We start from the raw sequence: 10,000 nt of genomic DNA on the forward strand, positions 1-10,000 counted from the left end.
GGATGGTAACTACGTACTTAATTGTCACCGCTTTTGTGTTCAGTCCTTGCGTCTTGTATTAACCACTACCTCCAATCCTTCTTCCTGAGAACATCAACCCACTAGTATTCTCTCTCTGTCTACCCCTCTCTCTGTCTCTCAGTCCCCCTCACTCTATGTCCCCCCCTCTCTCCCCCTCTTTCTCTGTTATGTCGTTACTCCAAATATTAATTTTTAATGCGTTAAGAGGAACATTAATGTCATCAGTTACACCTCTCTCGAAGAGCCAGCGAGAGGCATAAGCATTGTAGCTTCCTCCTGAGTCAGCAAGTAGGAAGAAATGTACGTAGTGGCAATTAGACGAAATTACAATTTAATTTCATAGGAAATTGTATTTACATGCATTATTGAAAATATGATTTAATTAGAGGGCAGTCGTAATCTACAGAATTGTTTTGTTCCAACAAAAATTCATCAGGGGAAATGTAAGTTTTCAAATTTTTTTTCTTTAATCAGTAGACTTTGATTTTTTTTTTTTACGAGTAGGAGAAAAGGTTTCATTATACGTAAACATTATGAATGCCTTCACTCTTTCTCAATTCTTAAACTCACAGCGTTTTATAAAGGAAAAGTTGGAAACATTCCATGAACCTTCCCTAGACAGTAATTAACTTTATCTTTAATTTCACTGTAACATCTCTCTTTTTAATTGTCTAATGTAATTAGATATACTGGAAATTTACAGATTAAGTCATGCTGAAAGCTCCTATGAACAATGAAATAGTACTATACATGCTTACCACTTATTATAAATTGAATTAACACACACACACACACACACACACACACAAACATACACATGTAGGGTGAGTTATAATGATGGGACACATTTGGCAGTATGTCATTACTAGCATTTAAAATGTGTCCCACCATTGTGGCCCACCCTGTAGGGGTATGTATATATATATATATATATATATATATATATATATATATATTTATGTGTATTTCTTCTATCTTAATGAATAAAAATTCTTCTGATAGAATAAATGGTTTAATAGAAACCAATGTAGCAAAGAACACAAAATAACTGTGGTTTAGTTCCTGTTTTTAAGGCAGGAAATCCTTGAAATTTTGGCTATTTGAGTATATTTAAGAATTTAAGGATTGGAGAAAACGCATGTTATAATTGCATACTTTATTCCTACATATGTTTCAAAGGATTACAACCTGTGTGATCCATATGTAGGAATAAAGTATGCGATTATAACATGCGTTTTCTCCAATCCTTAAATTCTTAAATATATATATATATATATATATATATATACAGGGTGGGACATAATGGTGGAACACATTTTTAATGCTACTATCTTGGATTATAAATATACATATATGCATATATATAAGTATATATATGTGTGTGTGCGTGCGTGTGAGTGTGAGCATGTACGTACGCGCGCGCGCGCGAGTGTGTGTGTCTGTTTGAGTATATTCTTCGAATCTAAATACGAATTTCTAAGCCCGCTTCACGCTGTGAGGAGATCGTTGCATGCCCTTGTATTACCAGCCATCATGAGCAAGTCAGGCTGGTATAAATTATAATATTCTTCTGCTTGTTGCAGCCTACTTTTTTTATACGTATGTTTGCTGGTTACGCTATAAACAAACTTAACTATGCTATGATATCGATGATATAAACCAAAATGAGATAGGTTCACTGTGGAATGGTATCAATGACATAAATCGAAATCTAAAACATTATGAAATAAATTCAAATAATACGCTTTAAATAAATTTGATTATGGAACAACTTGGAAGATTTAATATATTTAATATAATGAACAAAAAATTAAGGTGATCTCTAAAAATATGCAGGAAAAGAAATAAGAATATTTATAAAACAAAATTTCTACGAATACTGCTTGTTTGCATAATTACAAGAATGAAACTTAGGGAAATAACTTAACTGGGCCAATGATACAAACTCAGATTATCTGTTATTTTTTACTTGTTCCAGTCATTAGACTGCGGCCAGGATGAAGCACCATATTGAAAAACTGTTAGTCGAATGAATCGACCCCAGTACTTATTTTTCTAAAGCCTGGTACCTATTCCATTTGTCACATTTGCTGAACCGTTAAGTTATGAAAACGCGAGATGCTTACAGCGCTAAGGCTCCCGAGCGGTCACCCAGCGAAATACTATCTAGGCTGAACGTTGCTTAACATCGGTTGTCGGACGAGATCCGGTAAATTAAACGTAATATAGCCGTAAGTAGGAAAATATGGAACGCTTCACAAATTTGTGTCATCCTTGCGCAAGTCCCATGCTAATCTTCTCTGTGTCGTTCCAGTTTTAGTATATGTATTGCAGAGGCAATAAACAAGTGGCTTCTACAAGATTTATGGTATTTAAATATATTCAATTTTTGATCGTGTACAAATGAATGTATGTTTGGTGAAATTTAACAAAGCTGCCACTCATGGAATCCCGTTGATACGTTTCCAATAACTACCATGCAAATTATTGGATGATTTGGAGGACATCGAAAACTCCCTGTTAGTAATCTGAGGAATGATAGAAGAAAGTAGGAGTATCTTATTGGTTTTCTGTTACTCTTTTTTACACACATAAAATATTTTAAGCTTAACCCTATAAAGTTCTCTGCCTTTCTACAAAAGCGTACCTTATTTCTGAAATAATATCGAAGTATGCATTGCTTCTAACATACTCGCATGACGTGAAGCTGGGGAGGGTAATGGCGTTAGTCACTTAAATCGCTTCCAGAAATCGACTGGTACTTTATATTATCGACCGTGAAATGTTGAAAGATGAAGTTGACTTCGATGGGATTTGAACTAAGAAAGCAAAAAACCAGAAGGAATTCTGAGAAGCATTTTGTCCGACGTTCTAACGATTCTGCCACATATCAATACTTGCTCTTTATCCCCAAACGCAAAGTTTAGTCTGCGACCAAAGACATCGTACGAACCGCCAACCATTCAGACAAATTTTCTGTCTGTTATTGGCTGATCAGATATATGCAAAAGTTTTTCATACATTGAAATTCAGAAAATACACCTACGTTGTATTTACTGATAAATTACATAAAATGCCAACCAGTGAGCCAAAACTTTTAATCTATATTAAACAATTAGGTCAAGTGGATAAAGGTTAAACAATTTTTTCGTTTCTTTTCTCATTTTACTGGTTTCTGTCATTGGACTGCTGCCATTGTAGGGCACCGCCGTCACAAGTACAATCAATCTTATCGATCTCAATATGTGATTGGTATTATATCTATCGGACGAGAGACAAAGTTACCCTACGCACCTACGCAATAGCAAAACTCAGAAAATAGAGTCATTAGCAAATTCTACATTGGTATATTTTTCTGACAATCCACCGATGCTGTCATCAACTTCACAAAATATTCACCTGAAATTTGATACACGATATTTGTTGTTTATTCTTGCTCATACATTTAATTCTGCATTAATCTAAATTAGGGATCAGTAAACTTATTATGTTACTGTTCCCTTCATTGATAGCTTATCGACTCCCATTATGTGATTTTTTAAAAATGAAATTAAAAAGTATAGCGTGTAGAAAAATTAGTCAATATATATATATATATATATATATATATATATATATATATATATATATATATGCATATATATATGGGTGTGTGTGTGTGTGTGTACGTGTGTGTGCGTGCGCCCGTATTGTGTCTGTTTGTAGCATTTTTATATTAGCAAAAGCATGGCTGTGAGATTCAGGATTTTCTTTTGGAACTCACTGGTCTCATGATCCTACCTAATGCATGCCATCCTGAACAAGTAATTTCTACTATATAATCGCACTGAATAAAGCATTGAGTATAGTTTTAATGGACAGTAAATTTTGAGAAATCTCAGCGAGAGAGGGTGAGAGAGAGAGAGAGAGAGAGAGAGAGAGAGAGAGAGAGAGAGAGAGAGAGAGAGAGAGAGAGAGAGAAAGAAAGAGAGAGAGAGAGAGACGGAGAGAGGGAGAGAGAGAGAGAGAGAGAGAGAGAGAGAGAGAGAGAGAAAAGCGGTTGCACCGTTAATCAGTTGGTGCATTTTTCTGTATGAGTAGATCTGCGTAATGTGGAGTGTGGTGTCCTAGTGAAGGACGCAAGTTCTGTCGTCCGGTTCAGGAATCGAAGCCACACTCTTATATTCATGAACCCAATGCATTAAACACAAGGCCACGCGCTAAGGACACACACACACACACACACACACACACACACACGTATATACACGCATGCATATATATATATATAGAGAGAGAGAGAGAGAGGGGGAGAGATAGATAGCTATGTATATATATGTATATATGTGTGTGTGTGCATATATATATATATATATATATATATATATATATATATATATATATATATATACACACACAGATATTTATGTATATATATATGCGGATGTATGTGTTAATATGCGTGTGAGCGAGCCTGTGTATGGTTGTGTGCATATTTATATATATTATTTGATGTTATACATACATACCCAAACACATAAGTAAGCATATACGTGCACAGCCCACACTCACACTCGAGCCCAGACTTACGCACATGCATACTCGCTCACACGTACTCACACTCATACTAACACAAACGCATACACATACACCGCACGTTCCAACTCTCACAAACACACATATACACCGACACTGAATTTCTCAGATACACACTCACGCACATACACACGCTCTCACACATATACACATATACGTTGCCAGTGCGTACACATATGTAGACAAAGACACATCATAAAGAAGTTAGTGTTATGTGTGAAATCAGTGTTACAGAAATATCCCATTGGTATTTTGGCAAATGGATCTTTATCTGTTGATGCCTTGGAAATAAATCAAGGTGGGTTACAGCCAATGTAGGTGGTCAATTGGCACTGTTTACTAGAGATGACTTGATCGATAAGGCTAATAGGTTGTGTGGTGGGAGGTGAAGAGAGAGAGAGAGAGAGAGAGAGAGAGAGAGAGAGAGAGAGAGAGAGAGAGAGAGAGAGAGGGTGGAGAGAAAGTGAGTGTGTGTGAGGTATACTCAAAGAGAAACAGAGAAGTCTGTTACATCAATGTTAAGGATTTGGCTTTCGTAGAGTGTACGTTTTATACTACATCCTCAGTACTAACGGACAAGCGCCTACATATACACAAACCCACAGAAACACACACACACATACACAGAGACAGACACACACGTACACACACATGCACACGCACACATCTATGAACATACTTCCGCATAGATATTCCCATGCAAAAAGAGACGGACAAGGACTTCATCCACTCGTATGTCTTTCTCTTCTGTTTATTTATTTGTATTCTTTCTAGTATAAAGGAGCTATTTCCTAGCAAAGAAACAAAGACAACTTCATTGAAGCTTGGATGAAAACACCTATAATTGCTACGTATCAAACTTCAATAAAGTCTTGCTTATTTCGACTGTTCCACTTACAAATTGTATCTGTAAAGTTCGTGTTACCAGGACACTTCTTTTGTTAGCTACATAGGTACATGTATGATTTCTTCTATCTTTAAAAAATGTAGAATTTCCTGGACAGGCATGGCTGTGGGGTAAGAAATTTGCTTCCCAGAACCATCGTTCCGGGTTCAGTCCCACTGCATGACACCTTAAGTAAATGTCTACTACTATAGCCTCGGGCCGACCAAAGCTTTGTGAGTGGATTTGGTGCACGGAAAATGAAAGAAGCCCGTCGTGTATATATATATATATATATATATATATATATATATATATATATATGTGGTGGGAGGTGCATATCTATGTGTGTCTGTATTTGTCCCACCATCACCGCTACGCAAATGGTGTTGGTGTGTTTGCGTCCCCTTAACTTAGTGGTTCGGCAAATAAGACCTATAGAATAAGTACTAGGCTTTAAAAATAAGTCCTGAGGTCGAATTGCAACGATAAACTCGTTCTATAAACGTGTTTACAAGGGAATTCTTTGAGAATAGAATATAAAATATTTCGCTATTAGCAGGCGAGCAGAAATGTTTACCCTTATTATACGGTAAAGAAATAGTGAGAATATTCCATTCCAAATTAAATTGTTTATTATAATCTCCTAGATACCAGATTAATTTACTAAGCCGCGTATTGTTACGTTTATTGATATGCCTAAATGTAGAGTAATGATTGGATATTCTTTTGGACAAGTGAGATGAAGAACTACCTGCATAAAAAAAGACGTCAGAAACATACCTTTAGTTCCTATAAGTGATTTCTACCATTAGCTCTATAAGTGATTTCTGCCATTAGTTCCTATGAATGATTTCTGCCATTCTGTTAAAATGTCTTATTGATGTGTTTGATTTCTTTCTTTCCCTGGTGAGAAGATTGCATCGTTTTACAACATTTTATTCCTTCTGGAATAATACAAATCTTGTCTTGGAAACATATGTCGGAAGTAAAAGAATTTGTATAACACTTGCCTTTAACTGCATTTATTTACTCATCTATCTATATTATACAAAATATTTCACCTTAACCCAGAATTTCTCCCTTTATAAATAGGTTGTTACATCCTTGTTACCTGTGTGAATGTTTGCTACTCTGGTAACTGTTTATTGATTTTTTCCGTGTTATTTGTAAACACTGAAAACACACACACACACACACACACACACACGCACACACACACATACATACATACATATGTATTTATGTATGTATATATATATATATGTATGTATATATATATATATATATATATATATATATATATATATATATATATATATATATATATATATATATATATATATATATATATATATATATAAGCACGTACTTAGACACGTATAAATAATCGAAAGCTTCCTCACACACGTTCGCACTCACGCACAAGCGAATACTTGAACACTAAACAGACACATTCACACAGAACATAAGATCAGTGCATACACTTTAATGTATGTACACATCACTGTATTCACATATTTACAAATCCATGGAACTGTTGCCTTAACTCAAAGACAGTTGTCACTCTGTCACAGACTGGCTCGAATTCCATGATGAAAAACTTAGATCAATCTAAAGGAAAACAAATACATTCAAACATATATCGTATGAAACTTGAGTCGCGTGAATAATAACCAGTTTAAATAAACCATATATTCTTTTATTCTTTTATTCTTTTACTTGTTCCATGCATTTGACTGCGGCCATGTTGGAGCAGCACCTTAAAGAGGTATAGCCGAAGAAATCGACCCCAGAACTTGTAATTGTAAGCCTAGTACTTAAGCTATCGTTCTCTTAGGCGAACCGCTAATGTTACGGGGTCATAAACACACCAGCATAGGTTGTCAAGCGATAGTGGTGTTCACATACACACACACACACACACACACACACACACACACACACACACACACACACACACACACATATATATATATATATATATATCCCACAGGCTTCTTTCAGTTCTCGTCCACCAAATCGATTCACAAAGCTTTGGTTGGCCCTAGGCTATAGTAGAAGACACTTGGCCAATGTGCCACACGGTGAGACTGATCCCGGAACCATGTGGTTGGGAAGCAGGATTCTTACCACAAAGCCACCTACAGCGTGTATTCTTCCTAAGTAGTTCGACAGATACAAGATACATCAGTGTGTGTGTTTTTTCTCAGTTCAATGTATTTCTAATACACATGAATGCAACTGTACATGTATACATAAACACAGGTACATTGGATAAATATACCGGCGTGTATCCTTATAAATAATGCGTAACCATCACTGTGTTTGTATGTGCGTGTGTGTGTGTTTGTGTATATGTGTGTGTGTGTGTGCAAATGCTTGTGAGATTGTACATAAGTATATATATATATATATATATATATATATATATATATATATATATATATATATATATATATATACACATGTATGCACGTAGGTATAAATGTATATGTATGTGTGTGTATGTGTATATATGTATATATATATAATTATGTAAATCTATCTATCTATATGTGTGTGTGTGTGTGTGTGTGTGTGTCCGTCTGTCTGTCTGTATGCTTGTGTTGTGAAATTTTGGTGCATATTAATTTAAGAAAGTTTTAAAATATGCCCAAAAATTCATTTTAAAACACAAGAAAACATTTTTTAATAGTGGTATATAAGCAGGTGTTGTCAGTTTGATTTTTAACATTACTTACTCTTGACAACAACTGATGTACTTTCCACTGATTAGCTGAAGTTCGTCTAAAATCCATTCCCAAATTGATTTTTGGGAAGCGATAAAGTTCATGTGCATTCATACAAAAATCACTAAACCAATACGAAATATGGACGGCCAAAACATGTGATATCGGTTTATCCATGCAGCAAACTTATATTTATTGTGTCATTGAACACAATACTTAATTTTATGTGCCGTATTTTACAACGATACATAATATCATTCGTCGTTAAGTGATTTATGAAGAAAGCTACTTGTTGTTGACTAGCGACTTATTTAGGAGGGAAATTTTTATTTAAATGTCACTTTCAAATGGTTTATCATTAAAAGAAGACAAGTCTAGTCCATTTAAAGAAAAGAAGAGAGGACTTTATAATAGTGTACTTAAACCCTTTAGCATTCAGATTTCTCTGTCAAATGTAATGCTTATTTATTCACATCCTTTAAAATTAATCTTGTATTCATTATTTACATTATTTACATTCGACGGATATTTACCCCCATCTCGTTTGTTGTTAACACAACGTTTCGGCTGATATACCCTCCAGCCTTCTTCAGGTGTCTTGGGGAAATTTCCAACCTGGGCTCTCATTCCTAAGGTATTTTTCGATATTATTATTATTATTATTATTATTATTATTATTGTTCAGGTCACTGCTTCGAATCGAACTCGGAATCTTGGGTTTAGTAGCCCGCGCTCTTAACCACTACGCCATATGCCCGTGGGCATAATCTTATTATATTATTATTTTGTAGCTTTGAGATTCCGAAATGATGATTGATTATTTTTAGAATGACATTGCAGGGTAGGTGTGAAAGACTAAAATTGAGGTAACGAAGAAAGTTTTATGTTCAAACTGACCAGATCCAGTTTGTCACAATTGGAGGCGCGTGGCTTAGTGGTTAGGGTATTGGACTCATGGTGGTAGGAATGTGGTTTCGATTCTAGAGAGTCATGCCAACCGGTTTCTTGGTTTCATGCTGTATATATTCTGCACCTGGACTGGACGCCGTTCCATCGTGGGATTACTCATTTTTTAAAACTGAATGTGCTGGAACAACTGAAATGGAATGTCTTGCTCAAGAACACAACGCGTCACCCGGTCCAGGAATCGAAACCACATTCCTACTACCATGAGTCCAACATCCTAACCACTAAGCCACGCGCCTCCAAGTGTGAGCGACTGGATCTGTTGGTTTCTTTGTTGAATTTTAACCTCTAAATATTATTTTGGTTTTCATTTTTAGATACTGAAACTGTATTTTAGGGATAGGGGTAGAAGTTTCGTATTCATGTATTCATTATTTCATTTTAGCATAAATGTAAAAGTCTCCAGTTACTTTTAGGCATAACTGTGACGGTTGCTCGTGTTGCTGTTTAGCTGCAAATGGGCTATTATCAAGCAGATTTATATCCAAGGGCTGTAAACCTGTGACTAGCGAATTTATATGTGTAGACTTATTGCACTTCGGACTGCATTATTTAATGTGTATTTTATCTTAATGACGATAGGCTGTGAATTGAGGAAAATATTTTGCTATTTTTAAGCATCTCGACTCATTGTAGGTATTTTCTTTACAAGATAATAATTATTTCGTTATTCGGGACTTCTTAAAATTGTTTGGTTAATGCCACACAAAAGATCGATATTAACATTAGAAGCACACCGCTCATTTGCTTTGAAAAAACAAACAAAAAACAACGAAACAAAACAAAAACCAACAAAAAAACAAAAAAAAAACATTATTATAAA

General features: G+C 35.2%; 1 non-coding gene across 1 annotated transcript; it reads right to left on the reverse strand.

Annotated features, from left to right (window-relative positions):
- Positions 1-2,260: 2,260 nt before the first annotated feature.
- On the reverse strand, positions 2,261-2,364 carry LOC128247716 (U6 spliceosomal RNA). Its single transcript, XR_008264081.1, has one exon. It is a non-coding gene; the product is annotated as a U6 spliceosomal RNA (small nuclear RNA).
- Between the last annotated feature and the right edge of the window lie 7,636 nt (positions 2,365-10,000).

This window comes from Octopus bimaculoides, chromosome 4 (assembly GCF_046866305.1).
Source record: "Octopus bimaculoides isolate indiv1 chromosome 4, ASM4686630v1, whole genome shotgun sequence".
NCBI lineage: Eukaryota > Metazoa > Mollusca > Cephalopoda > Octopoda > Octopodidae > Octopus > Octopus bimaculoides.